The sequence below is a fragment of the Aythya ferina genome (genome assembly GCF_964211825.1).
Source record: "Aythya ferina genome assembly, chromosome: 1".
Classification (NCBI taxonomy): Eukaryota; Metazoa; Chordata; class Aves; order Anseriformes; family Anatidae; genus Aythya; species Aythya ferina.
In genome coordinates, this window is record NC_140296.1 from 139,526,136 (window position 1) to 139,550,647 (window position 24,512).

Genomic DNA, 24,512 nt, shown 5'->3' on the forward strand with positions numbered 1-24,512 from the left:
TGTTTTACAAAACACGCACCACTTGCAGGTCCTTGAATACAAATAAATACTTATTACTGTACACTCCTAGCAAGGGTTTATAACCATTAAGATAATCTTTATGACACTCTGTGCAACAAATTACTACATTTTAATTTTACAGACAAGAGAACTTGTGTAACGATGGAACCAGATGCTCAGACAGGGCAGTGGAGACATCTTCAAAAAAAAAAAAAAAAGTTTCAGTACTTTCACCTCTGATTTCCATTGTCAGGAGGGTAAACAGGAATCATGAGTCTAATACAGCGAAGACAAGACCTGTGATGATACTGTCCTGACCAATGGCTGAAAACCTGAGTTCCAGACAAGATTATTGACAAGGCGTATATACTCCACCCACAGCCACAGTGCCACCACAATAGAGCTGATGACAAAAGGACCATTGTTTTTTGTCACTGCTATAGTTACTGGTTCCCGCCTTTCCCTCCAGACCTCGCAAACATCATTTCCTTCATCAAATGAGACAACGCCGTGTTAGGTTATATGTCAGTGTCATTAGATATCGCATCCAGCTGTGAAATATGTATGCAACCAAACAGGCAAAACTAGATGGAGTTGTCTTCTTCACTCTTCCCAGGTGAGAATCCTAACCTCTAAAAACATTGTTTTTTGTTGTTTGTTTGTTTGTGAGTTTTTTGTTTGTTTTTCTCTTCAGTCCTCTTATATCATTTGAATGTAATATTTTTTCCTCTGTCACCTTCTCATCATATTTTATGCTGTGAAGAATAAAGAATTGTTTAAAAGAAGATTTTTAGCTTCTGCTATACAAAGAAAGGAGAAAAGAAATTCAATCTCAATTGTTCTGGTGATTCAGAAATTTTGCAGTCTACATAGGCATAACCCATATGTATTTAAAGCGAAAGCCCAGCTTGTTTTGGTTTTACAGTTCTGAAGAACAGAACAAGTTGATTTAAGGGATAAAAAGGTGTTGCCCAGTATTTGCATTCCTGATATTTGCATAACTTTAGAGGTCAAATGCAAAGTAGATGCAGGACAGTGCCTTTTTCTATTTTGGTCAAAATATGACTAACCAATCAGAACAATAAGAGAGTTCACTTAGTTAACAAATAAGAGGCCTATTCATTTATGTATTTATTTATTTATTTTATACCCACTGCTTCAATGTTACATCCTATGTTACTCTTTGAGTCTCCTTCTTTTCATCTGGCACTCATACATGTAATCAGTCTTGTATATCCTACCATGATACTCAACTGTATCTCAGTTGCTGCTAGCTCCCTCTCTTACAAGAGCTGTTACTTAAAAGTCACAAACACTGGTGGTATTTAAGACACATTTTTCTCTCCACCGACTCCTTTCAGTGGTGATAAGCACATCTCCTACTGAGAGTGCATACTATTTCTTATCCTAGCCACAAAATGTTTGATTCAAAGTTATGGGTTTGGGTATTCAGCTCAGCTTGTGATAACTTAATCACATTATGAATGTAGGTCTATCTAAACCCATACAGTGGAAAGGTATATCCAAAATTATTTCAGACCACTATCTATATATTTTAGGGAGAGCTTTGTGTCACCAGCCAAGTCACTAATCTCTGCTCTCCACTAGGGCAGCAGAGATAGTTAGAGCTAAGGAGTACTCCACAGTGTTCCTTCAGTTATTGCCAAAAAACAAACAAACAAACAAAAACATGAAGGAAAAGGTGCTCACAACCTAAGCCAGGAACATAATTTTGTATTTTTCAGGCAAGCAAAAATGTTTATTTTTTGCTGGAACAAGCCGTGCTCTCATACACTAGTCTATCATGCACCAGCAGGAGGTTTCTTGTATCTGGTGGATATCACTGATTTCCTCCTTCCAAAGGCAGCTTAGCAATCAGTTTCAAAATTTAGCCTGTTAATATGATTGAGAGTGTAAGGAGTCAGTGGAATGGGAGATTTATACAAGAAAACTAAAGAAAGAAAAAGAGCAAAGACCAACTTACTAAAAATGAAACTGACATTTGACATTTTTTTTTTATCTTAATTTTGGAATTTAAGCAGGAAAAAAGAATACTTTTAATTAAATATTGTGATTTTCTCATTTTTCCCCTGCTTGAGCCATTCAACATTTAAAAGAAGTTGTTGATTTTACAATGTTAAGATTTTGTTTACTAAAACTAACAGAGTCAAATCTGAATTTAGATTTCAAATACCTCTGATTCAAGACAGACCAACCTTTAAATGTCTCTGTTATGGTTTTGTTTGGGTTAATTTTTTTTTTTTTTTCATAGAGGCTCATACAATGCTGTGTTTTGGATTTTTGATGAAAACAGTGGTGATAATACACCGATGTTCTAGCTATTTCAAAGCAGTGCTCACACACACCAAGGACCTTTCTGCTTCTTCTACTGCCTTGCCAGAGGGGAGGCTGGGGGTGCACCAGAGGCTGGCAGGGGGCACATCCAGGAGAGGTGACCCAACTGGCCAGAGGGACATCCCATCCCATTTGGCATGGTGCTCAGCAATAAAAGCTGTGGTAAGGAAGGAGGAAAGGGAGGAACATTCAGGATGGCATTTGTCTTCTCCAGGAACTCTTCCATATGCTGAGCCCTGCTTTTCTGGAAGTGGCTGAACTCCTTCCTGCCTGAATTCCTTGCTTTGCTTGCCTGCAGAGCTTTTGTTTTACCTATGTAAGCTGTCTTTATCTCAGCGCTTGAGTTCTCAAACTTCTATTTATCCAATTCTCTCCCCCATCCCACCTTCCCACCTGGGTAAAGTGAGCAAGCAACTGTGTGCTACTTAGCTGCCTGCTGCAGTTAAACCACAACAGTCTCCTTGAATTTTTTAATGGAAGATGTGCATTTTCATACTGTCTTCTTCTATTTCTGAACATGGTTATAGGTCATTGGAATCTGTTCTTTTCAGTTCTATATTTTTTTCAAGCATAAATCTGTGACAAAAAGTTATAGAGCTTGATAGTTCTAATTATGTTGTTCTATGCTGTTGAACTAAACCTTGGATTTATAAGAGAGGTTATAGTGACAATTATGCCTATATAATTTTATCATCCTCAAGACAGTGTATATCTATTTGTGTAGTAGTATATTATATGCTTACATGGTTCAACTTCGACAATTTTGCAAAGAAGTGAACAGTGATGAGAATACATAGATGTAAAAGAATTTTTAAGATTAAAAATTATTTTGTCAATAAAACATCCCTATTTTTATTTTCTCTCTCATTCTGCTTTCAGTATTTGAAACTGTGTCGAATTTGAAAGAATACAATATTTTGTTTCATTGTGGGTTCTGAGAGTCCTGTAGGTTTCCACTGTACTTGATCATTATTCACTGTGAATCTTTCTTCTGCAGTTCTGTGAAATCTGGCTCTTCTTCACAGTCATGAGAGCTAAGTGGCAGATGACTGAATAAGACAGTTCTTCTAGCTACACTTTTCCTTTGCAGTACGCAGTAATGGGAAATATTTTATGAAAACTGTCTGAGGAAAAGTGTTGAGCATCAATACAGTAAAAATAATAATTTTGTAAACAAAACAATTTACTGTTAAACTTTTTAGGGACACTTTGCCTGGGCATTTAACACCATCGTAGATATGCAAGATGTGGCTTATCCACAACCTATCAAAGCTTATCAAAATCAAAACTTATCCTTTACCTATCAAATACATATGGGATAGGCAAAGCAGGTCCCTTTACACTTGCTCTGTAGCATGGAAGATGAAATAGTGGAAAAAAGTATGCAAGAGCCATACCTTGAGAGAAGAACAAATATTTTAGCTAAACAGAAAGAAGCTGCTCCAATTTTTGAGAAGGGCTGGGGAGCCTTGACTAGCACCATGGTGACTTACATGTAGAGTCCACCTGCTGCTGATGGTGTTCCATGCAATCTGACTCTGTGTTGTTCAAGTGACTAAAATTTCATTTGGTTCATACAGTTCTTCCATTTTCAGTGCTTATTTCTTGGACAGATATTCACTTTAAACATGTAAACACTTGATCACATTTTCTTTGTGTAGAAACTGAATAAGAGGTTCCTATGTGTATTTATACATGTAATACCTAAACTGCCACAAATTCTAACCAAGTTTGGTAAGTTGAGATTGGAGTGCAACTTTGTAGCCATGAGAATTGCTCATGAATTTTATCTGGCATAAGACTCTGGTGTAAGTAAAAAGATAAATTGTGCCTGGATGTGTAACCATGATTTTCTTGATGTCTTAATTTTCATTTAAATGGATGTTGTTTAGTATTTGATATGAAAGAGTCACTGGGAAAATGCAGCTGGGCAAAAGGTGAAAAACGGTGAGAAAAGTATAAAACATGAATGGATTTTAAAAATATTCTCTTCATTATTTCAAAAACACTGTGAAAGAAGGCTGCTTACATGGATTTATTGATAAAATCAAGAAGTTAAACTTTTTCCCAAGTCAGCTATTGCTTCTTTACAAGAAAGCCTCATATTTTACTACTTGGGTTCAGTGTGAAGGAAATCTCATAAGAGATTAATTTCTTAATCAAGGGTTTATATACAATTCTGATTTAGCATCCTTGAAATTTCACCAATCACAGTTGAATTATGCTTATCAGTTTGCATTTTGGTTCATTTGAAATAATTCCAAGTACAGGAGGTTGTGAATTTGTAAATCTTTAAAAATAAAATGGACTGCTGAAGATGATTTGGGCTAAGATTTTCACTGCTTTGAAAATCAACTGGTGTGCTAGAAGTTGTCTTTCTGTTGAAAATGGAAATGCCTTGTACAAATTGACTGTTTAAACTTCATACCTTCTCAACAGACAGTATCACTGCCATCCTTTTAAAATGGAGATGCTAAGACCAGAATTTTCATAGCTTTATCAACATTTTTTTTTCTACTCCCCTTATTTTCTAAGTGTAGAGCACCAACTCCAACACAAATCAGTATGGAAAGAAGCTGCTCAGTGCCCATGGTAAAATCATAACCTGCAGATGCTTTTCAAATGAGACCTTTATTGACCTGCCCCAAACCAGCTAGTGAGATATAATTACTGATAAAATAAGAGTTAGTGACACTGGGTTTCTTTTTAATGTTACTTTTTAAATGTTACTTTTTTATTTTTTTTTTTTAAGTTATTTTTTAATGTGTTTCTATTACAATAAAACTGAAAAACATAAAGAACAGGTCACTTCCCTGAGACATTGCCTTAATATTGTTCTAGTTTTCCCTTAGTTTTCCCTACTTCATTTAGAGCATGATAACACTCAGCTGTGATGTGTAGCGTGAAACCCTCAGCCAGCAGGAGGATGCCTGGCCAGAAGTCCAGGCTTTGCGATGTCAGAGTGGATTCAGCACTACATTGTGACTTAGCACAGCATTTTAGCACACATTTACCTTAAAGGGAACTTAAGAATGTGCTTAAAATCAAATGACTTGAACTTAAACAAAATTTTAAGTGCTTACTCCAGAATTCAGGCCCTATTATCTAAATTTTGTACTGAATGGTTTCCTGAATTGGGGCCTCAAGGAGGAAGTCTCCTTTCCCTGCCTCTGAAATAAGAGACAGATTATTCTTTTAAGATTCTCTTCCATCTAGTGTTTAACCACTCTCACTTTCTTCTGAGCTTGCTCACAAAGCATTTATCTTATTTGTCAATGTTTGATATTAAAATAAATAAATAAATAAGGTATTAATCTCTGCAGTGACCTTTCTGCTTTATTTCTCCTGGAAAGTGATGCTGCATCTTTTGCAAGTAACCTCAAGGAAAGATATTATGCAGCATTCAAAAATATGGCTTTTATCCAGTTAATCATTGAGCATTACCTACTTTCATCAATGTTCAGAAGCTTAATTCCAGGATTACTCATCCCCCCAAAAACCCAAATAAGAAAATCAGAATAGACCCAAACAATAGAACTTTTATACCAGGATAATTAGAAAAGGAACCTATTACCCAGGATTATAATTACTGACTAACATATTAAATGACCTTTAACATTTACCTTAAGCCCCAGATTTCTAGAAAACCAGCAAGGTTATGAATGCCATATTAGTAATCTTTAATCTTTATTACTGCTGTGGACAGAATTTTAATGATTTTTAAATAGGCAGCGGTCACTAACATATCCCTATTAAAATAAAAAAAATCTCATAAAAAATTAAATGGATTAAGACTTCAAATGTACCATCATCAAAAGTATTATCTAATTATGGAGTTCAGTGAACAGGCCAAGTGAAATGGTTGGTAATATTAGTTACTTACCACATGGGAATGCCCAGGATTTATGCACAAATAGATTCTGCTTCTGTTGCAACATAGTAATTAAGAATTTGTCAGGGAAATTTGACCCTCTAGGGTAGATATTACTTTGTAAAATAAGAATGGCAGAGCACTAGTCTCCTTGCTGCACATAATTTAACTTGATTATTTATACATCAAAGGGAGTCTGCAGTGACTGCAGTATAATATTTAAGTAGAGGGATATTAGAGAAAGAAGCATCTAGTGAAATCTTTTTCCCAAATCTCCGTGAGAAAATAGAGGAAATTTTCATAAAGCATTTCATTTTGCATATAAATTGGTGCCTAGATTGTGCCTGTGAATTTACTGCTGTCAAATTTAATTTTTCTTTAATTCTTCAGGCCTAGATGTGAAAAGCTCTGTGTGCAGGCTGCAATTTTCAATGCTTACAGGTAGCACCCAGATCAATAATGTGTCTTTATGAGAAATTACCGTTAATGTTATTGAGTATGCATTTTGCTTTATAGGATAATAAGATAATATGAAATGCCAATTCATTCATTAGGAGAAAGCTAAGTGTTTAAATGAAATGGGTGACAGGTCTGAAAAAAGATGTAGTTGTGGGCAGGAAGTCAAGAATGGATTTTTAATGACCTAATACCAAAAGGTTTTTACCACTTATTTGCATTTGCTTCCTATAAACAATATTAACTTTAAAATAAAAGTGCTTGAATATTTAAATTGCAGCAGGTGATTCCACTTGAAAAAGCTATTGGAAATGCTAGATTTCTGGGAACCTCTCTGTCTAGCTTTTCCAAGGACCACTAAATGAACTCATCTTGTATAAAAATTAAAACAAAACTAATTTAAATTGACAGGCATGAAGTGAGTACCTTGTGGACATGGCCTAAAGCCAGAAGCTGGTATGCGAAAAATAAATAAAGAAACAAAAATATTGAGCTATATGTTTAAGTACAGTGTACTTCCAGATAAGGAAGGCGAAAATAGCAGGTTTTGAAAATAAAACCTAAATGGTTTGTCCAACAACAACAACAAAAAAATGTACCATTCTCCAATGAGACACAGATCTAGTGGTATTTTTTCAGAAGACTGCAGTCTCCTTGGAGTACCACATTATAAAAAATGTTTCTTCGTAAGAAATCAGTTGTTTAATAGATATATTCAGTATTTCACACCATGTCCACATGAAAGAAAGTTAACAGATTTTCTTTCTCTCCTTCCTTCCTTTCTTCCTTCTTTCCTTCCTTCCTTCCTCGGCTTGCCATCACTGAAACGTTGTGGGACCATTCCCATGACTGGAGTGCTGCAATGACTGGCTGTAGGCTCTTCAGAAGGGACAGGCAGCACAGAAGGGGTGGTGGTGTGGCTCTCTATATTAGAGAGTGTTTTGATGTTGTGGAACTTGAGGCTGAGATTGGGAATGATAAGGTTGAGTCCCTATGGGTAAGGATCAGCAGGAAGGCCAACAAGGCAGGCATCCTGGTCGGGGTCTGTTACAGACTGCCAAACCATGATGAGGAGACGGATGAGGAATTCTACAGGCAGCTGACAAAAGTGAAATCGTCGGCTCTTGTCCACGTGGGGACCTTCAACTTCCCAGACATATCCTGGACATGCAATACAGCTCAGAAGAAGCAGTCTAGGAGGTTTCTGGAAAGCGTGGAAGATAGTTGGAGATAGATGGAGAGCATAATGCAGCTGGCTAGTGAGCCTACCAGGGGAGGTGCCCCACTGGACCTTCTGTTCACAGAGAAGGACTGGTGGGACATGTGGTGGTCGGAAGCTGTCTTGGACAGAGTGACCACAAAATAGCAGAGTTCTCTATTCTTGGCAAAGTCAGGAGGGGGATCAGTAAAACCACTGTATTGGACTTCCAGAGGGCAGACTTTGAGCTGTGCAGGACACTGGTTGGCAGAGTCCCTTGGAAGGTGGTTCTGAAGGGCAGAGTGGTCCAGGAAGGCTGGGCACTCCTCAAGAAAAACATATTAAAGGCTCAGGAGTGGTCTGTCCCATGTGCCTAAAGACTAGCCAGTGTGGAAGAAGACTGGCCTGGCTGAACAGAGTTCTGGCTAGAGCTTAGGAAAAGAAGACAGTTTATGACTTTTTGAAAAAAGCCACTCAGGAGGACTATAAGGATGTTGTAAGGCTGTGCAGGGACAAAATTAGAAAGATCAAAGTTCATCTGGAGCTCAATCTGCCTACTGCTGTTAAAGATAACAGAAAATGTTTATATTTATAAATACATTAACACAAAAAGGAGGACTACGGAGAATCTCCATCTTTTACTGAAAGAGGGGGGGGGGGGAACTTGTTGACAAAAGATGAGGTAAAGGTTGAGATGCTTAATACCTTCTTTGCCTCAGTCTTTAGCAGCAAGACTAGTTGTTCTCTGGATACCGAGTACCCTGAGCTGGTGGAAGGGGATGGGAGTAGAATGTGGCCTTCATAATCCACCAGGAAATGGTTGGCGATCTGCTACAGCACTTAGATGTATGCAAGTCGACGGGCCCGGAAGGGATCCACCCAAGAAGGGTACTGCGAGAACTGGTGGAAGAGCTGGCCAAGCCACTTTCCATCATTTATCAGCAGTCCTGGCGATCGGGGGAGGTCCCAGTCAACTGGTGGCTAGCAAACATGACGCCCATCTACAAGAAGGGCTGGAAGGTTGACCCAGGAAACTATAGGCCTGTTAGTTTAATCTCAGTGCTCATGGAGCAGATTGTCTTGAGTGTCATCACGTGGCACTTGCAGGGCAACCGGGTGATCAGGACCAGTCAGCATGGGTTTATGATCTCCTTTTATGACAAAGTGACACACTGGGTGGACAAGGGAAAGGCTGTGGATGTGGTCTACCTTGATTTCAGGAAGGCTTTTGACACTGTTTCCCACAGCATTCTCCTCAAGAAACTGGCTGCTCATGGCTTGGACTGGCGTACACTTCATTGGTTTAGAAACTGCCTGGATAGCCGGGCCCAAAGAGTTGTGGTGAATGGAGTTAAATCCAGTTGGAGGCCGGTCACTATTGGCATCCCCCAGGGCTCAGTGCTGGGGCCAGTACTCTTTAATAACTTTATCAATGATCTGGATGAGGGCATTGAGTGCACCCCCTATAAGTTTGCAGACGACACCAAGTTAGGTGCGTGTGTCGATCTGCTCAAGGGTAGGAAGGCTCTGCAGGAGGATCTGGATAGGCTGTAATGATGGGCTGAGGCCAACTGTATGAAGTTCAACAAGGCCAAGTGCCGGGTCCTGCACCTGGGGCACAACAACCCCAAGCAGAGCTACAGGCTGGGAGATGAGTGGTTGGAAAGTTGCCTGGAAGAGAAGGACCTGGGAGTATTGGTTGATAGTCAGCTGAATATGAGCCAGCAGTGTGCTCAGGTGGCCAAGAAGGCCAACAGCATCCCAGCTTGCATAAGAAACAGTGTGGCCAGCAGGACTAGGGAAGTGATTGTCCCCCTGTACTCAGCTCTGGTGAGGCCGCACCTCGAGTACTGTGTTCATTTTGGGGCCCCTCGCTACAAGAAGGACATGGAGGTGCTCGAGCGAGTCCAGAGAATGGCAATGAAGCTGGTGAGGGGTCTGGAGAACAAGTCTTATGAGAAGCGGCTGAGGGAGCTGGGGTTATTCAGCCTGGAGAAGAGGAGGCTCAGGGGTGACCTATCACTCTCTATAATTAGGTACAGGAGGCTGTAGCGAGGTGGGGATTGGTCTATTCTCCCACGTGCCTGGTGATAGGACAAGGTGGAATGGGCTAAAGTTGTGCCAAGGGAGGTTTAGATTGGATACTAGGAAGAACTTCTTTACTGAAAGAGTTGTTAGGCATTGGAATGGGCTGCCCAGAGAAGTGGTTGAGTCACCATCCCTGGAGGTCTTTAAAAGATGTTTAGATGTAGGGCTTAGTGATATGGTTTAGTGGTGGACTTGCCAGTGTTAGGTCAGAGGTTGGACTACGTGATCTTGGAGGTCTCTTCCAACCTAGATGTATGTTTCCTTCCTTCCTTCCTTCCTTCCATCCTTCCTTCCTTCCTTCCTTCCTTCCTTTCTTTCTTTCTTTCTTTTTCTTTCTTTTCATAGGTTTGGAACCCTTAGGATGTAACTTCTTATGATTCACACTCTTGGAAGCCAGGCTGGCTTTTCTTTAAGCAGTCCTCTCTGTTAGAAACATTCCTCATTCCTTTCTTATGCCAGCCACCCAGAGAGTCAGCTACAAACTTTTGACCAAAAAATGCCAGGTCTTACTTCATTGATGACATTAATTAGGATGCAACACAAGGCAGGAGAAGGGTGGAATTCATAACTTTACACTGTGAAATGCACTGTCCAGGTGATACAGACTTCTTCTTGCCCACTGCAAAGTGTTATCCTGGTTGCAACTAAGTATATCTGTAGCTTAATGCTAATATCTCCAAAGCCGCTCTTCTTTCTAGAGAGACATGGGGATCTGCTTCCCATTAAAAATGATGGCATTCTCTTTAATTAGGTATTCAAATCCTCCAGAATTCCTCAACAATGACTTACCTAAGGTTTTCATTTGGTCTTTTATGAATTCAACATTCTTGCTGTTCAATAGGAAATAAAATACTGTCTTTACTGTCAACACCTTAAGACAAGAGTTTGAAAGCAGAGGGCTTTTTATTATTATTTAGAATAGATTACACTGTAAAAAAAAAATCTTTAAAATCTTTAAACTTTTATTTTTATTCCAACTTTAACTTGCAATGATTGCTTCACCTAAACTTTTTCTCTTTTTATTTTTTTTTAAACTTTTATGTATTTTTTTTTCCCTTGACCTTCAATATCTCAAACTACAAAGAGAGTACTTTCTCTAACACTGTTTGAATATAGTGTATTTTTCTTTTAAGGAGCCTTCCACTGATTTTTATCCTTCAGGGATCAATGATTGCTTCAGTTCTATAATCTGACAAGCTATAATAAAAGCAAAAGGCCCCCAATTCTAGAGCAGTACGTGTTAACGTGAGATGGCAATGGATGTATTTTCACACCGAACTCACAACAGCCTAAGGAGAGCTTTAAAGTATCTTAGCCTAAGTCTCTCTCTTTGGGAGGAATGAGATAGGGGAGGAACTTTAGTATTACTGTTAATCTGTATTACAAAAGCACCTAACAGCCTCTACTGAGTTCAGGGCCCCATCAAAAGCAAAGGTGGATTAAAATGTTTCAAATATATGTACATTTCAGCATAACCAATGCATTCTTTGCTTTCTAATTTGGTAGACTGTTTTGGTAGTCAGTTTTCCAAAAAGCTCTTGTTTTGAAAGGTGAAAAAGAAAGAACATAGAAATACTGATTTATTATTAAATTAATCACTGCTATAATTACTTGGAGGAAACAAAAATGTATTGCTACAATGTTAACATGTAGTTCATTGATTTTCAAGGGAGCTTTTGATCAAATTCACCTATGTATCATCCCATATCACTTGAAAAATCTCCTCCAATTTATGACCATTTTTTTCTTAAAAACAACAACAACAACAAAACAAAATAAACATATTTCAACTAGATTGTGACAGCCGTATTTTACATGATATATTCCCAGCTCCTGTCTTTGGTACTTGAACTTTATAGACACTCCAGACACTCCAGTCTATATTTCTAGAATCAAGGTATATGAAAGACTTAGGTTGGGAGTGAGTAAAAAGCAGTCTTGGCAAAAACAAAAATGTATGTGACCAACAGACCACCTTATATTTGCTTACCTTAACAAAGAACTGCACGACGTCCCCATTTATCACTTGTGGATATGCAGTCACTACTCTTGACTACTTTGACCTTTCCTACTGCATTATCACTTCTGTTTCAAGAGCATCACCCTCTGCTCCAACCAGGGCTTTGACGTTCCTGCCCACATCAAGTCTGCTGTTGAGGTCTCATGATTTCTCCTTCCCACTGTTGCTTTAAATCAAAATATTTTTGAGTTATGATTTATATGACATATCCAAACAGTATCACTTTGAAAAAATACAGTTATCTTCTAGCAATCAAATAGTCCCACTGAAAACAAGAAAGCTAAGAGTCAAAGACTATTAAAGTCTCTTGGGTATTTACTCCAAAGTGTTTTGGATCAGGTTTTTGACATACTTCATCTTCTGGATATTGTCTAAGGCTCTAACAGAGATATTTATGACCAATTACTAACAGCAGCAATTGTAGAGGTTACTGGTGATCTATAGACTGCAGTGGGGAAATCACAGACAAGACATTCTTCTAATTGAAGACATCTGGGTAGCATTCTTAGATTGCCACTATTAGAGTTGTGCAAGTGATTTCTCTTAATAAACTAATAAGAGCTTTGGGATCTTTCTGAATAAATGGATTTCTAGAGCACATGCTTTCCTCTTACTATGGCTTATCTGCCTGAGAACTGTCACCCAGAAATAAGGATTCTCTCAGTTATCACTTCAGCTACAGATCTCAATCATGTCATGAGAAGCAAAGCAGTATCTGTTATAATATATTAGCCAAATATATTCAGACAAATGGATCCAACAGCATCTTACCACAGACAACACATTTCTCTAGTTCTTTAAAAATGGAGGGATTTGGGGGGAGAATATTTATTTATTTCTAAATTATTCTGGAATTTTAATTCTAAAATTCATTTATTTAAATACAAAGTTTATTTATTTCACTTAGTCCCATACATGTCAGGATAGTTCCTCTGTTTCATTTGCACAGCCAGTTACCCAGTCTCTTTATGCATTCACCTATTAGGACATTGGATGAGGTTTCGCACATCCCTTCCCTAAAATGAAACCCACATTAAAAAAAATTTCCCTAAACTATTATTATCTCTTATGTGTAGTTAACTGAAAATAGAGCAGCTAGTTTGAGTATAATTATTCATAATTTGTTGAACATTGATAGCATCCATCATCCTTCTGTCAGGAGAAAACCTGATTCCTACACCAAAAAGAAATCAACAAAAATATTAAACAATACTAAAATACTAAATAAGAAATTTTAGAACTCAAAATACTAGCACAACATAACCCCCTCCAATTATATCTGTGGTGAATTTTGAGTGATATTTGGTTTAATTTCCTAATTTAGGCCAAACAAATCCCATATACTAGACAAATTCAAATTTAGATCCTGACTTTACAAATATATTTTATATTAGCATTTAAAATATTTTTATATTGGCATTTAAAATATGCGAAGCCTAGGAATCTTGGATATGGGGAGAAAAGTCTTTTGAGGTAACTACAGGCTCAGTACATGATGAAAATTCTGAGATAACAGAACTTGTTGTTTCTCTTTTTAGAAAATCAGAAGTAAGGTGGATGCAAAGAGGCAGTCTCTTTCCTACACTTGTGTTTCTATATCTATACAAATTATTAATGTTTTATACTCACGTTGTAGGCCACATACTGAAGTCTTCATCAACGACTTGGGCTTGCAAACACTGCCCTAATGCATGGGGGAAAAGAGAGCTGCAAGTGTAAAGAGTGACATGGAAAGAAGTTCAGTGAAAATAGACTCTTTAGTCTGTTTTCAGCAGAGCCCAATATTTCTTTCTCTCTCTCTCCTTCCTTTCTTCCTTTCTTCCTTTCTTCCTTCCTTTCTTTCTTTCTTTCTTTCTTTCTTTCTTTCTTTCTTTCTTTCTTTCTTTCTTTCTTTCTTTCTTTCTCTCTTTCTCTCTTTCTCTCTTTCTCTCTTTCTCTCTTTCTCTCTTTCTCTCTTTCTCTCATTTTTTCTTTCTTTCTTTCTTTCTTTCTTTCTTTCTTTCTTTCTTTCTTTCTTTCTTTCTTTCTTTCTTTCTTTCTTTCTTTCTTTTTCTCTTCTTTCTTTCTGTTTGATTTGGTAAATTAATGAATGCCAAAATGCTTGGTTTTATTTAGAGGCTGTATATAGAAAGGAATATATGTTGCATCATAAAGCATTAGAAGTGCCTGAATGAGTCATAAAGCTTTAGAGGTATTTCAATGATGCATGAATAATTCCTTTGAACTTGTGAAGACCATTCATGTTGATCTAGACACTAGTACTTTGTCCTGGCTATTTGTAAGCAGACACACAAATAATGTTTATTGTCCTGGCCACTTGCTAAACTGCTACTGTTAACATTTAGAACTTTGAACAGTTCAGTTGGAAGGGACCAAAAAAGATCATCAAGTCTACGGCCTGACCTCTTCAAGGCCATTCAAATTTTAAAGCATAGTATTGAGGACATTGTACAAATGTCTCTTGAAAACTGACAGGCATGGGGCATCAGCCACCTTTCTAGTAAGCCTGTTCCAATGTTTGGCCAGCTTCACAGTAAATAATTCTTCCCTAATATCTAGTCTGAACCTCCCCTACTGCAGTTTCTGCCATTCCCACACATCCTATGACTGGTGAGAGGGGAGAGAGCGAAAAGAAATCAGCACTTCACTCTTAATTTCCCTTCCTCATATTATTAGTGGGTTAAATTGGTGGATCCTTAGTGGGTCCTCCTACTGAGGATCAGTTACCCTCAAGTTGAACCAGCACAAACTTCACTTTTTTTGAGCCCTTTTCATCAGACCTTACATCGTGCCACTTACCTTGCTCTGGGTCCCTGCTCTGGAAAGCAGTTTCTGTCTACATAAATCCACATCAGTGGATATTTATATTGAAAAGACTAGTTATTTTATTGCCTTGTTTTCCTGGTTGAAAATGTATTTATCCATGTAAATAGCTGAAACAATCATAACCAGTTATGAAACAATGAAGCAATGCTAAAGAATGCTAAAGAATGTAGAAAACAGAAGGAAGAAAGCCTTGCTGAGCTGTGATGAAAATATGTTTTTGCTGGCAAACCCTGCTTACTTACTGAGACTAGAGATGGCAATATTTGTATAACAGCAAGAAACATTGGTGTCACAAGCACAGCTGTGGGTTTCACACACCCATTTTTTGTGTGCACATATTTACTAGGTTACAGCTTTTCTAATTATTAATGAAAGGCAGAATGAATGTCTTTGCATGAGACCATATAGACAATGATTAGCTGCATCTAACCTACCACAGAGGAGAAGAGGTAAGATTATGTTCAATTACAGAGTTCTTCTGAAAATGCAGGAACATCTCCTTCACTTCAGAGAGGAAACAAAGTTCTCATCACATTCACAGCTGCTGAAGAAGATTGAAATCTCTTTCACAAAAGCATATCTAACTTTTTGTTGTCAAACATTTGCACTTTTTTCTCTTTCACTTTATGTAGAAAGCTGAGATTTCTTCCTTTCAAACTGGCATCTCATGGAATAAGATAAAGGAAATTAACAAACAGAAAAGAAATAGTGGAAAGAGAGTACTTTCTCTAAGACAAAAAGTCTATCTTTTCTCTTGGAACATCTGTGGGGGAAGTTTTGCATTTTTTTAAAGGACTCTCATCTACCTGAATTAACACCAATTATTAGTACCAGTAAATGGAAATTGTTGTCTTACCAAGTGGTGATAAGGCACCCAAATCCTCTTCAAAATGTTATCTTAACGAAAACTGAGTTAGGTTCATAATAATGCTTGTGAGTTCTGAAATATTGGCCATTCAATCTTACCTTACATAATTTAAATTCAATATGTAATTACATGGAGACTTTGCCTTTTTCAAGAAGTTGCACAGTTTTCAATTCTCATTTCAATTAGAAGGAGCAGGGGACTACAGATGGGTCAAAAATACAAAACAAAAATACAAAATAAGACATACTCCATCTTTTGCACAACTAAAGTGGGAGACTGAGACAGCTGTTAGTAGTCAGCAACACTTGTAAGCAGGTTTTGTAGAAAGGGTTAAAATCTAAAACACAAAGAAAGCACGGGGATAGGTTTTGATGTCATTTGCTCAGTTACATGGGCTAGAAGGAATGGTTTCTTGTGAGCTAAGAGATTTTCTATGCATCGTTCTTTTGAAACTGGACAGTGCTCAGAAACATCAAGAAAATGCAAAACATGATTTATTTTTTTTCCTCCTCCTTCTCACCACCCCATCATTAAAATTTTAGGTGAAGGGTAGAGTCATGTCCCCTTCATCAACATTTGTGTGGATTTGTTTACGTTTCTGCAAACTGTACCTCTTTCTATCATACAAGAAATCAGTCACAATGTTGGGAGAATCAAAAGCATGCTGTGCCTCAAAAGAAAGAAGTGTGTAGCTGGACTGTAATTATATTGAGCTATCTGAGTTCTGGGTGGATGAAGCTAACCAGGTCACTTAGAGTGCGACAAAGTATTAAATTGATCTGAACTGTCTAGAGACAGTTTAAATTTTCTTCTTGGGATGTTCTGTTTTAAGACCTTATTACTGTAACTTCTCAGTGACTATATGTCACGATCATGAGTTATTCCATTTCAATGTGTATTTATTTTCTGTTAATGTTATAACTTAGGAAATTCAAAAGGATGGAAAGGGTACTTGGTTCTATCCCTAAATGTCAACCATGTAAGTGCTTTGACTTTTATTTTTTATTTGCTTTGGTCAGTGTAAATTTCTATGGGTTTTGCTGGTTGGGGGAAGGGGATTTGGAGATGTGCAGTTCTTGGTTATTAATATTTGACTTTGTTAGTGCTATCTGTTTACCGTATGGCTTCTGGAAAAAGATAGGAAATATTAGCCGGTGAGTCCTTAAAATGCATGATGTGCAGGCTCACTCCTTGTGCCTGTACATTCTTTGCACTGTTGCTTCATTTAGCCTGTAAACTGCCATTCAAGGGGGTTGATATTGTTTTATGTGTTTATTTTGTTAATGCTTTGTTTTTACTTTTACTCAACTTTTAATACATTTGGATGGTCAAGTTTGAGTGAATTTCATGTACTTTTTATAGGCCGTTCTTTTTGCCATATTTCTGGAATAGAAATTATGAAGTCTATTTTTCAGCCTCAGTTTACATTCACAAGGCTGGATCATGCACATAAATGAGTTTTTATACAAATGCCTAGGATTTTATACAAATCCCACTCCCTTTCTGCTCCAGAACAATTTACAAGACAGCTGTCTCCTAAAGCAGAAAGGGCTGTTGTTAAGAAAGCAATAATAGGCCAAGCTTAAGACCCTTAGCAGGGCACCTTTTCTTTCGGACTTTTTTTTACCAAAGGCGGGGGGGGGCAAAGAAAATAGTAATGCCCACTAATATCAAGGGCCTGGTACTTATATTTGGCAGGGTATTAAATTTATACTTATATGAAATTATTTTACAGAAAATTGAACCTATATGAAGACTTTTTCCTTCCTCCCCTCCCCTCCTCTCCCTTTTTTCTTTTTCTTTTTTTTCTTTTCCTTTTTCTTTTTCTTTTTCTTTTTCTTTTTCTTTTTCTTTTTCTTTTTCTTTTTCTTTTTCTTTTTCTTTTTCTTTTTCTCTTTCTTTTTCTTTTTCTTTTTCTTTCTTTCTCTTTCTCTTTTTCTTTTTCTTTTTTTTCTTTCTCTTTCTCTTTCTCTCATTCTTGTCTTTCTTCTTTTCCTTTTCCTCTTTCTCTTTCTTTTTGTCTTTTTCTTTTTTTTTTTTTTCCTTTTTTCTTTTTGTTTCCTCCAAACTGGAGGGTGTTAAAGGTGATAGCATATTTTACTGTGAAATCTTAGTGTATGGTCAAATGCTTTTTGCAGTCACAAGATGATTCCTCACCTTGTCCTGAATGAAAAGCCAAGAACCAATGGGATCTTCTCTTTTGGGGATTCTGCTGAAAGCCTTTACGCTTTCCAGAGATGGATCCAGGTTCTGACTGATGAAACAGGACCGTCACCACCCATATATTTTCAAGCAGTGTATTTTTAAAGCCATTCTTCTTGTGTACTATATCTTTATTTTTCTCCCTGATAAGTAACTAAAAATGAAAAGGACATCCATGTCAGTTACATTCACTGAAATTCCCGGAAATGCTGTTGTGACTTTTATTATTTCATTACTAACAAGGACGTTACACAGTGTGCAGAACAGAGTGCAATTGTGCTGGCAAGCCACTGGGTGTCAGCATGAATGTAAAAGCAAGGCAGAGACATTGGCTCTCCACTCCCCATAAAATGCCTCGATTCACGCTACATTTACAACTCTGAGAAGCAAACGCTGGACAGAACTTTTTCACCCTGCTACACGAATTGGCAAGTGGCCACCTTCAAAATTCAGCTCACCCTGAAGAGTAAAACTCTATTGTCCTTCTTCTTCACCATCCACGATCCTGAGAGCTGATTTTAATTCAGTTTTTAAAATCAGGCTACTGTTCAACCTTCTATCAGACCCAACCTCAGCCAGCTAGTAGGACTGCTCAAAATCAGAGCAAAATTATCACTGAAATGTATCCTTGGGCATGACATGAAGACTGTTTGGCACACCTGCATTCTGGGGAGTTACCTCAAAGTTTGATTACCAACAAACTGTACCAAAGTTTTACACAGGTTTTATGATATTATTTTATATGCATCTCAATAGCACCCACAGATGATGAATAAGTAAAGCCTGGTCTATTCAGATTGCTATTATACCAAAGAACATAATTATCCTTTGTTAACTTGAACCTCAATCCCCATAAACCCAGACGACTCATCTTTCTTTGGAATCCCCCAAAAAAAACAGCAAAATAAATTGCATGTCTAAAGGTTTGCTTGTTTGCTGTCATTGGTACAATGCTCTAGCTAATTGTAGGAGACAGAAACTGAGATATGTAACACGTTCAAAATATCAAATTCAAACCAAACTCACCTGAATACCAATGACATCTTGTGGACATTATTCTGGGTCTCAGTGTATGTTTTCTCGAAATCAGTAACGGAAACAGTACTATGAAATGAGGAAGAAAAAACCACTGAAACTTCTGGTTCTATTGAAGGAAGAGAGGTGCACACCAGGAACATTTCGGATGATATATTTTCCCTAAAGGCTAGAAGTGTGCAACTCAGTACTGCTAGGTAACAGCTAAGGATCACAACCTTGTGAATTACAAAATCTCTTAAACTTTTGTGGTCTTTGGCAACAGCTGAAAGTACTCAGATTCTTGCAGAATTAGGCCTTTACCCCATTCAGATACTCTATGTATTCCTCTGTCAGTAATGCAGGAAAGCAGACACAATAGACTTGGTCTAAGGCTGCTGAGAAAATGCTCTTCTTGAGAGCCATGGTTTTCAAAATACTGGCAGCAAAGTATTAGTTCATGACTTACTTTGCAGAGTTGTCTTATTTAAATATCTACATTTTATTCATAATAAACAAGAATGCACTGATTTACCTTCTGTTTCCTTCCCTCCCTTTCTCACTCCCTCTCTTCATCGCTCTTTTAAGGTGCAGAAGGTTATTTTAATTCTATGCAGTTACTTCTCTAAAAATGTTGGTAATTCTGACAAAAGCATCACACTACTGTTAAGGCATCCACTGAGCAAGACTATGAAGGTTACATGAGAGCATCAGCTACAGCTGTATTGTTTTCATTTGCATAAAAATTGTCAGCCAGAATCAAACATTTTCTAACACTCTGAATTACATAAAACCACTTTTTTTTTCTGAATTTTTATTTTACTTTTATCCACAAATATTTCTAAAGAAATAATTTTTAAAGGTGGTGATGTGAACTCACTCAATGTAATTTCCCCAAATGACAAGACACTTTCAAATTGTTTTGTAATTTCTTCGCATTATAGGAGTGCTTGAGGACTATCAATCAGAGATTAAGATCTTGTTATGCTAGGTACTCTCATTACTATTATTATTTTATTTTGTTTTATTTTTAAAGAAGAAACAGTCTTTGGGCCAGAATTGCAAAAATATATGTATTTATAAGAAGAGAAAAAAAAAAAAAAAAGAGAGAGAGACAAAAAAAAATCCAAACACACAGAAAGAGAGCAGGAGGGAAAGTGAGGAAAAACTAGAAGTATGTGCTTTTTTGCTTGTTTGTTTTGTTTATTTCTTTGTTTGTTTTTATAACAGTTTATCACTTGCCCTGGGACTGTTGGATGATAAAGTACTATAATGGAGATTTTAAAAAGGTACTGGAGGAGGCTAAGAGACCAAGGTTTTAGTTGGGAGTTTAATGGATATGTCTGTTAAGCTTCCTTCCTCTGTTTATTTCAGTCTGCACAGGAGGTATGAGCTGAATTACTTACATCACTAACCATAAACTTCACTTGTACGTTTCTAATAATAAGAAGCAAATATTAATAGCAATTGATATGAAATATTGTATGGCATAGAGTGACCTGAGTTATAAATTTCCTCCTTTATCCCTTTCCAGTAAGCTGTTACATATATGAGAGCTGCGTATTTCATGAATGGTCTTCTGTGCTCCTCATGAGATTACGTGAAATGAGATGTGGATGGCTCCTAAACCACCCAACGTTTTTGGTGATGGACATTGAACTCACCTAAGGCTGCCAACACTTTTGCCTAGGGGCTCACTAATGCCTTGTTTATATGTAAGGCAGAAGCCTGTGTCCTGCCAAAGCTGGAAGTCAAGAGCATGTGCATGGAAATAGAGGAAGTAGATATAAGGGTCCTGTCTCAGGAAGCTAGTTATAAAGTTATATGTTGCTAATGCATTGTGCAAGGTAAGAACATTTTGCTATTGCTTATTGTTATTCTTATTTTTCTCCCATAAATGTTGGTTACCCATAAAGAAATTAAACCAAACTGTAGTATTATACAAATTACTTTTTAAATATTTACCAATGTTAAGTCTATGACAAAGGAAGGTCAGTGAAGTTTAATGTTGCATTATCTACTTGCAGTATGAATTTTAATAAAATATCAGTGAAATACTAATTTAAGTGCTTTTTAAAATCTTCCAATGTTTTCACATTGTACATTTTTTCTTGGCTCTTGTACTGTGGAAGATTATACACACCTGCACTAAACTGATAAATGGTCTCTCAGAGAGATTTTATTGTGGTTCCTCCCTCCCTCCCTCCCTCCCTCCCTTCCCTCCTTCCTTCCCTCCCTCCTTCCTTCCCTCCTTCCTTCCTTCCCTCCTTCCTTCCCTCCTTCCTTCCTTCCCTCCTTCCTTTCCTTCTTCCTTCCTGAACAAAGACCAAGGATGACTTCTCATCTGGCACAACTTGACAGAGTTCTCTGAATAGGGAATAGAGAATGGTGCTGTGCTGATTTACAGACATTCTAATGAAACCTAGAAATCTGATGGCTGCTGAAAACCTCGATCTATTGGACCTTTCTCAGCAATACATTTATATACACACACTATTCCATTTTCCCACATTTTGAGATTACCACATTACATGAACTTCACAACTGCTGCTATCCAATTTACCTAATTAATTTCCTTTTATGATACTTTTAAAGTTTGTCCCTCTTGCTTCCAACACTCCCAAAGATTTTCTGGTAAGTGCTGTATACTCAAAATAAATATATAAAAATAAAAATAAAAATAAAAAAAAAATAAAAATAAAAATAAAAATAAAAATAAAAATAAAAATAAAAATAAAAATAAAAATAAAATAAAATCGAAGTCTATGAAAAGCCAGGGTGACAAGCTTTAGAGAGCAAATATTTGGTGGCCTACTGACCCTAACAGTTACTTTGTGTAAAAAGTGTGTGTCTGCATGGGTGTACCTGCATGTACATAAAATCCACAGTCTAATTTACAGCAGTGTATAATGCTTGTTGGCTGGCCTTGTGACCATACTAACATTTGAAAGTTGGGGAAACCATTCATCAAACTAGACTTGTCATAGGTTGCTCTTAAAAGCTTCTTTAGTCCGAAGATTGTCAGCTCTGAGCTGTGGCCCAGAAGAAACCTCTGTGTATGCATCACATAGTTTAGCTGATCAAGTTTTCAGAATCAAAGGATACCAAATAGATTTTACCTTGTGAAATATGTTGTCCTGTAAATTTGAGTGGGATCCATTTAACCAGTGGCAAATGTATTAGCTGGTGACATCTAGGTCTGATGTAGCCATTTAGACTTTTTATATTCACTGGAGTGATTTTAGGATGCAAGAATTGGAAATGTATAACTAGGGCATATAAGTTATGAGCTAAATATGCCTATTTCTCTTTATCAAGTAGAAAGGGCACCAAGGATGACTGGCCAAGGTGTAAAAATTTATGCCATGGCCATCTAGGACTATGTGAAACAAATCCCACACTTGTCTTAAATAAACTCATTATAATAACACCGAGCAAGTGTCCTTAACAGCAGCAAATGCAGAGCTCTGAATAGCATCTGTGTTTGCTCAACTTTTAATTTCAAATTGAGTACTCCACTACAGTATCAGTTGAACAGAATAAAATATGGGAGTATATTTTATGGAAACATGACAGTATACTAGAAAAACAGAAATCTTGACTGATAAAACAGCAACAAAAATCATTCAGGTTACAAATTCTTCAGTCATCTTATGAAATGAACAAATTATGAAATGAAGAATATTTTAGTAGATGTTAGACTGGAAGGAAACATCCACTATATCCACCCTATATGACAACAAACCATATGAACCTATCCTTTAAATATATGTTAGACAGCCCAGAGAGTGGTCCTGTGGTGCTACAAACAGATTTATAATTAAGAATAGAATTGCAAGACAAAAGTAGCTTGGAGTGGTGTAGACACTATTCATTCCCTGCCTTGCGCATTTTAGCATCCACATGCATGATGTGGAAGCTGCTACAAAATCAGAAGGTCTGCAGTCCTGCAAGCTGCTGTGAAAGTAATAGAAATCAGATCTTTTGACTGGGACACAACTTGTCAAGGGTACTATTGGTATGTAAGCATCAACACGTGAAAAGTAGGACAAAAATTACAAATAAAAACGCATGTTACCAAACTCTGAAGCAAGTTCCTAGCTATGGAGATGTAAAGGGAGAGGCGAGAAGAAGGTCACTATGTAGTAAAAGACAAACATATCTGACATATGTGATCAAGCAGGGTCTGTAAATTAATTTTCAGCTCTAAAAATTGACTGTCTCCTGGGGAAATTCTATTATTGAAAAACAAGATACATTCCAATTAGGAGAGAGGTCATACAGAGGGCAGGATAGAAAATAGAGAAGGAACAAGGGAAAAAATAATAAAAAAAACTAGATATTAGAGTTCTAAAGGTATGACCATCACTTAATGGGACAAAAGTGAGGGAGCTTTTAGGAACCTTAATTTGGAATGCCCTTGATTTCTGTCATTTTAAGCCTGCATATTTTATCACGGTGTTTTACAGGATTCCTGCACATTGCCTGTTTTGCTGCCTGCAGTGAATTTGGACCTTGGATCACTGCTCTGTCTAACAGCATGACATGAAACACTAAGGGGTACATTTTCAAAGCAAGAAGTGGGGATTTCCCTGCATGATTCCCACTGAACTCAATGTAAGATATGTAGCTGAAACCCTGTGGAACAATTTGAGTATTTCCCATATCGCTTCTTGGAATTGCCAAAAGCATTTATGGTATATAGACAGGTAGTAGAAGCTTACATGGACTATTATTCAACCTTATTATGTAAATTTTGGGTTGAGATAAGTTTTCAGAAGTGACCAAATATTGTTACCATCTGTGTTCTGTAGGCAATGTCAGCTGATCAGCTCATTATGAAATTAGCTAATTGTTAGTGAAAGGCACATATCTACATAGAATGTTTTGCTGTTTTGCATGACAAACTTTACATAAACATGGCACTTTTTGGTACCAATTTGCCTGTCTTGTTTGCTTTGTAAGACTTTATAGCCCTGAAGTTCTCCTAGTGTTTCAGATCACAAAATGGTACTCACACATATTCTTGTGGTAACTTGAGTTTTGACAAACTCTTACAAAAAAAGAATTACCATTTTTCAAGCAGCCCCACAGAGTGTAATATTTTTGATTTTTAGAACTGTTTGAGTATTTTTTGCTCCATGGAAAGTCAGATATTTTAAAATATGGTTTCCTTGTTTTTCAGGAAAAAAATATGCAGTTCATCGAGTAAGTGAGAAACTGACATCAGTTCTAAATTATGTTAAAATTATTGAACAGATAAGGGCAAAGCAGGAGGCTGAGGGTTCACACAGACAGGAAAAATAATATTAATATATCCCAGTAATGCATAGTTAAAGATGTTAATGCACCCAGATAAAGAGAAGTGGAGGACAGCTGGACCAGACTTTGAATAGAGCTGGTACATGGAGTGAACATTAATGTAAACCATCATTTTTATGCACAAAGTAGTAGAATTAGTGCCTGTATTAAATAACGCGAAGAGTGATCTGAGCAACAATTTCTCCATAAATGTGCACACAAGAGCAATGTACCTTTTAGATAGAATTTGGAAGCCATTTCTACCAATACTGCAAGGTAATGGTCAATGGTAAGAATGCCACATGTTCTGAGA

General features: G+C 37.2%; 2 long non-coding RNA genes across 7 annotated transcripts in view; one reads left to right on the top strand and one right to left on the bottom strand.

Annotated features, from left to right (window-relative positions):
* LOC311444750 overlaps window positions 1–24,512 on the bottom strand; it is a 37,499-nt gene that overhangs the window by 8,342 nt on the left and 4,645 nt on the right. For 4 of the 6 annotated variants that reach the window (XR_014698035.1, XR_014698036.1, XR_014698037.1 and 1 more), the window contains exons 3-4: window positions 13,618–13,672; window positions 11,959–12,154 (exon numbers count right to left, since the gene is read on the bottom strand). This is a non-coding gene — a long non-coding RNA (uncharacterized lncRNA). Of the gene's footprint in view, window positions 1–11,958; window positions 12,155–13,617; window positions 13,673–17,839; window positions 18,039–18,910; window positions 18,989–24,512 lie in introns of all 6 variants that reach the window. The other 2 variants (XR_014698040.1, XR_014698039.1) reach the window with 2 other exon arrangements.
* LOC311444768 lies at window positions 182–23,837 on the top strand. The gene is made up of 3 exons (XR_014698053.1): window positions 182–616; window positions 20,433–20,745; window positions 23,368–23,837. It is a non-coding gene; the product is annotated as an uncharacterized lncRNA (long non-coding RNA).